Source organism: Lepisosteus oculatus, chromosome 16, assembly GCF_040954835.1.
Source record: "Lepisosteus oculatus isolate fLepOcu1 chromosome 16, fLepOcu1.hap2, whole genome shotgun sequence".
NCBI classification, from domain to species: Eukaryota; Metazoa; Chordata; class Actinopteri; order Semionotiformes; family Lepisosteidae; genus Lepisosteus; species Lepisosteus oculatus.
Genome location: NC_090711.1, coordinates 20,534,409 through 20,540,712, shown reverse-complemented (window position 1 = coordinate 20,540,712; position 6,304 = coordinate 20,534,409). Strand labels below are relative to the sequence as shown.

At 47.4% G+C, this 6,304-nt stretch overlaps 1 pseudogene; it reads left to right on the top strand.

Annotated features, from left to right (window-relative positions):
* The first annotated feature begins 368 nt into the window (after window positions 1-368).
* On the top strand, window positions 369-546 carry LOC138223377 (U2 spliceosomal RNA; annotated as a pseudogene).
* The last annotated feature ends 5,758 nt before the right edge of the window (window positions 547-6,304 follow it).

Here is a 6,304-nt window from a genome sequence, read left to right as displayed (position 1 = left end):
TTCAAGGGATGACCTGGTCAAACACAATGTAAATGTCACAAGTATGGAAGTGTTTGGGAGAGTCAAAAGTGATATATATGGCAGAATCCAGAAGGGATATTGCACCGTGGGGTTTTTCTGCAGCCAGGGAAAAATGGAAAGGGTTGTTTTCGGTGTACGGTTGATTTGAACGGTATGACTTGAACACGTAATTTGTACTATTGTTTTATAAAAAGGGAGGAAAGGGAGGGTTCCTAATTTGAATAAGGGGAGGGATTATGGAAATTGCATGTATTGGCTTAGGAGCGCTGGTCGGATGCCTATTGATGTATGATTGAGGGGTGTTGTTTACGTTGTATTAATGGTGTGTTTAGGATTTAAATTTTGGAATTTTGCATTATTGTAATAAAAGTATCTGTGCTTATCAGTTTAATATCTGATACGTCCCCCATCGGGGGACCACATATTAAACGGATTTTTGGAACAAGGAGCTGGATCAGGAGCTTGCTCCGTCCTCTCCACGCATCGGCCCGGTATTGCAGTGCCTCCGGGAACGGTGCACTACCTTCTTTCAGCGGTGAAAAGACAGACATAGCTAGCAAGCAAGCAAGCAAGGTGGACTGGAGCTCCTTCTGCTCCGGTCTCGTCTCCCGTCCATCTGTGTGTCTCTATGTCTCTCTCCCCCTCCCTGTCTCCGTTTCCATTCCCGTTCTCCCTCTGTGCACTTTCCCGCATCTCAACATTCTCGGCAAGCAGGCCAGCCCCCTTTTTGGCTCCCATGCGTTTTCTCTCCAAAAGACTTAGTTTTCTCATCCTTTTTCCAGGGAGGCAGGCATGGCGTGTGTGCGTGTCTGTCCTTGCAAGCGGGCCCCTTTCAACAGCCAGGCGTTTTCCCTCCACGCAGGCGTGTGTGTGCATGCATGTGTCCCCGTCCCTCCCGAGAGAGAGCGTTGCCCCTTGCCTCTGCCCGCAGGTGCTGACGGTCCTCTTTCACTTGCAGCTGGCTCGGCACAGCTGCTGCCAGTGGAAGGGGCCTAAGCTAAGGAGGCTGTCTGGCCGGCACCCCCCGTGGCTGCGGTCGTTGTCGGGCCGTTGACAGAAGATCAAAGAGCAGAGCCCCCGCCCAGGACTGGCAGGCAGGCAAGAGAGAGGGGGAGCAATGTCCCGCGGCAGGCCTCTGGGTGCAGGGAGGCCGGCAGCTGCGTGGGTCCCGGGCTCCAGAGGAGTCGGCCTGCGCCACTGTGCGCCAGCAGAACGCCCGCGCGTCGGTCCGCACCTTTAGGGGCATCGCTTCTCAACCTTTTGGCAAAGACCTCTTCGCGAGGCTTTGTCAGGGACGGGAAGAACGACTGAAGGAGCAGCTGGAGAGAGGAGAGGAGAGGAGAGGTGCGGAGCAGCCAAACCTACCTTGAGGACTGAAGCGCTGACAGCCAGGAGGAGATCCGGGACCTTTTCTGCTTGCGGTGAGTGAGAACCGAGGAAGGGGTGGAGGAGCAGAAGGAGTAAAGAGCGGCAGAGTGTCCGGCCCTGGTCGTCTTTGCGATGGCTGGGGCTACGGGCCCTGCTGAAAAGCAGGGAAAGGGACCAAGTGTGAAATAGACAATCCGTTTTGACTGGAAGTTGGAGAGAGAGACGCTGAGACGGGAAGAATTCGTGGAAAAAGTGTTGATGAAAACCTTACAGGTAGGAACCCACAATGTTAAGTGCGTACAGTAGAACCAACTGGAGAGATATTTTGACGTTTCGTTACTGGAAGAAGCAACATACAAAAAAGTTTCGGAGGTGTGTGCGGCAGAGTCAGAGAGCTGATGGATGAGAGACTTCAATTGTGTTGGATTGGCTGCAGATAACACCAGGTCAGTCATTGTCCATATGTATGACCCGTATGTGGAAGAGGATGATGTTACGGCTTTTCTAGAGGTACACACCAAATCTGCGGGGAGATCAAGGAAAATTGATGATAAGTTTGGATACTGGACTGGGAAATGGCAGTACACGGTGACTTTGAAAGCCAACACGAATTATGAGGGAGGGTATTCACACCCCCCAGCTCTGTTCCCCTTGGGCTCGAGCCAGGGATACCTATACTACCGTGACCAACCCCCTTTTTGTTGCCATTGTTATGAAATCGGGCATCTAGAGAAGGACTGTAAGGTAACAGAATGCACAAGATGCCACGAAAGAGGGCAAATGAAAAAAAAGTGCTGTCTTAGACTATGCTCTTTGTGTGGGGCTGAAGACCACGGATATAAGCAGTGTCTATGGAAAGATCTGACTTATGCTGCAAGGGCTCCTGGAGGATGCTGTCGAGGTAGAGGACGAGGAGGTTGAAGAGGAACCTGTATGGAGTGGGGAATGCGTACAGTCCAAGGAGAGGAGGTAGAGACGCGGGAAGAACTTACCTGTCGAGGAACCATGCCAGGGAGAGCAAGAAGACTCGGAGGACACAGAGGGGACCTTACCACCAGGGCAGCCGGTGCAGGCAACTGGGCCCTATAACCAGTTCTCCGTGATGGCTGGTCTGGGAGAGGACAACAGCCCATGTGCTTTGTGCCTACCTGACACGCTGGGCCGGGTAGAAGAAATGGAGATGGAGGTAGGAAAAGTCGATGAGAGTGGGTATTTGGTATCGGCGCGGGAGGACAGCTTACAGAGCATCTTGAGGTCGATCAGCCCCTTGACGGGGCCTTCGGAGGATGGAATGGACAGTGAGAGCTCCAATGATCCATCATAACTCTCACTGTTGCAACCATCAACGTAAGAGGACTGAAAAACAGGGAAAAAAGAATAGCTGTCTTCAAAGAGATAAAGGCGTGGCGTTAAGACATCTGTGTGTTGCAGGAAGTACACCTAGCCGGACACAAGGACTCTGAACAATTTCGGAAGAAGTGGAACAGCGGAAGATCTTGGTGGAGCGCAGTAGGAGTCCACTCCACCGGAATAGGTATACTCAGTGGCACCAGAGAATTTACGCCTCAGGACGCCAGACCGATAGTCCCGGGAAGATTACTGGTAGTAGATGGGTGGTGGAGGGATACGCCATTGAGACTAATTGGAGTGTATGCCCCTGCAGACAGGAGGATGCAAAGGGATTTCTTGGAAGACCTGGAACCTGCACTTTTTACAAATAGGGGCGTGGTGTTAGCTGGAGATTTTAACATTGACTTGACAGACACACAAGGTGGAGGGGCTAGTGCACTAGGGGAGATTACAAACGGGTTCAAACTTAAAGATAGTTTCAAAGGCTTAAATCACTATACTTTGGATAACAACCGCGGAATACGGAGGCGTTTGGATTACGTCTTCCATAATCTATGCCTGGAGATAAGGGACAGAGCAATAGTGCCCTTATGTTTTTCAGATCACGCTCTGTTGTTTGTGACCTTTAAAAGCTGGGAAAGCTGGCATCCAGGCAAGGCACTGGAGGCTGAACCGGGTGGTACTAGAGGATAAAGAATATCACGCCAGTATTATTCGTTTGCTTGGACACCTCGCTGGAAAGCAGGGAAGATTTGCGACAGCAACGGAGTGGTGGGAGACCTGTAAGCAAACAGTTGCCAAGATCACAAAGGACTACTGTACAGCACGACAACAGAGTGCGAGGGAAGAACAGACCAGCCTCCAAAAGGGAGCTAGAGAGGCTTTATGCAGAAGCTAAATCAGGGGCGTGGGTTTAATTTGGAAGCTGTCACCAGGGTGAAAGCCTTGCTCCAGGCCAAATGGCTATGGAGAGCCAAGGAATACCTGTTTTGGCTAAGGGGCACCCAGATGGAAGGAGAAGAACAGTGCTCATCCCAGTTTTTTAACTCAGAACACATCAAGAGGAAATTAGTATGGAGAAGCTGGTGAGTGAAAACAGGGATGTGGCAGAAAATACTGCTGAAATGCTGGAGTGTGCCATGAATTATGGAGTTCTTTTTGCAGAGAAACAGGTGGATGGGGAAGTGCAGAGCAGGCTGATGGCAAGAGTGCAAAACAAGATTCAAGAAGACACTGGTTTGACTTCCCCTATAACATCTGGGGAAATAAGGGAGGCCATGAGAGGCCTGCATAAAGGTACTGCCCCCAGTGTGGACGGACTGCCCATTGAGTTCTATGATGTTTTCTGGGAACAGCTGGAACCCTTTCTACTACAGGTCTTTACTGAAAATTCTAGAGATCGGAGAGATGGGGCCTTCTATGAAGACCGGGATCTTGGCTTTGATATACAAGAAGAAAGGTGAAAAGCCTGTGCTGGACAACTGGAGGCCCATTCAGTTGTTATGCACAGACTATAAGATCCTCGCAAGGGTCTTGGGGAGAAGGCTGAGAGACATCATGCCATACTTGGTAAGTGAAGACCAGACCTGTACAGTGGCCAGAAGGAAGATCTTTTGGAATCTACAGCTTGTGAGAGATGTGGTGGAGTGGGTGGACGACAGAAAGCTCCCATTGATGCTAGTTAATCTTGACCAAAACAAGGCGTTTGATAGAGTCCACCATGCAGTCTTATGGGAGATACTAGCATAGATGGGAATGAGCACGAAGTTAATCGAATGGATAAGAACACTGTACAGGTCGGTGGAAACAAGAGTGCGCATTAATGGTGCGGTAGGAATCCTCGTCTCTTGTGGAGTATGACAAGGGTGCCTCCTGTCCCCTCTGCTCTATATTTTGTACCTATAGCCCTTCCTGGACCGGATCCGGGAAGATCAGGGAGTGAGAGGCGTTACGTTGCCAGGAAGTAAGGGAAGACAGGTGAAGGCCATTGCGCACGCAGACGACATCACCCTGTTCTTGAGTTCAGAAGAGAGTTTGCGCCGGGTACTCAGGATAGCTCAGGAATTTGAAGCCGGCACCGGGGCAAGATTGAACAAAGTAAGAGCACGATTAAGTACTGGGGTACCTGGAGTGACAGAAAGGATGAGATCGGAGGGCTATCAGTGGTGCAGTCCCCACGGTGTGTCCTGTTCCACACCGAGGGTGCTGCCCGGCTAAACTGGGAAGAGAAAATAAAAAAGGTGAGTACAAAACTTGGATTGTGGCAACAAAGATCGCTGTCCTCTCTTGGGAAGGTTTTGATTCTGAAAGTCGAGGTAATGCCACTGAATTTTAATTAAAAAAAAATTATTTAACACAAAAATTAAGCTGTTTACATCTTCTGCCTGAGAACATAGTCACCCATTGCTACCCAACGCAGAAACACAGCCACTAACTAGCAAAAAGAGGACATTAGCTAGCCAATATGATAAAGAAATAAATTATGTTTATTTCTTTTACACATTTATTTGAACATTTCCATCGATTGTACAAGCACTTGGAAACTGTCCAATCCCTAGTTCATCAGGCATTTTCCCGGTCTGGCGCCGGTCTGTGTATTCTAGGGTATAATGCCAGCGAACTCTTGTTTTTATGTCCACTATAACAGAATCTCCTTTGCTTTTAACCGAGCGTTTAATAATTTCCTAAAATGAAAAATATTTCCCTCACGGAATCAATAAAAGTATCCATCATCTGTCTAAACTATGGGACAGAATTGTGGGGTCTTCCTATACCAGAGATTACGGTAGGGCTTCAGAATGGTGATTGACTGACACCCCTCTGATTGGAGAAAAATGACATGCTGGTCTGCCATACATACTGTACCAGGAAGAGGATTTCTTTCTATTTGAAACATGTATTTTAAAAATTTAATTAAGAAGTAAAAACCTTAGAACATACACAGATTTCTAAACTGATCAGGAGGAAGAAAAATCACCCATGTTTCGTGCATATAAAGTGGTTATTAACTATCGAAACCTGTTTTATTTATTTTATTTTTATTTAGATTAAGAGTTCCCGTCACCCCCATTTCCATTTAAATCACAAACCCGTGTTTAATTAAATGTCTTTTAATGTAAATTGTTATGTTTGTCTTCTGCATAATAATGTTCACCACTCTGTCCTGCAAATTAATAATAAACTATTTTATATAGCATTTTAAACAAATAAGTAATTAGATTGCTCAAACCTAATCACTTATTCTACATAAACACAGCGTAATTGCTCTCTGAAAATGCTTTTTCTTTTTATTTAGGCTCAGATTTCAACTATAGATCGTACACTAATTACTAGCAGTAAATACTGAAGTTTTGCTCCCTCTTACCACAAGAATATTAAAAATAATGTATTGTAGCTGGGATGAACTTTTTTTCCCTGAACGTGTTTCTACCTGCAGCGACTCAGACACGGAATGGTTAAAGATGGCGACAACTCAGGCACCCAGAGATGGGGGGGCGTCTTTCCGCCTACATAACTAAAATGCCAAATAGGAGTAGTTTTTAAATTTGAAAACAGTTTGAATTAT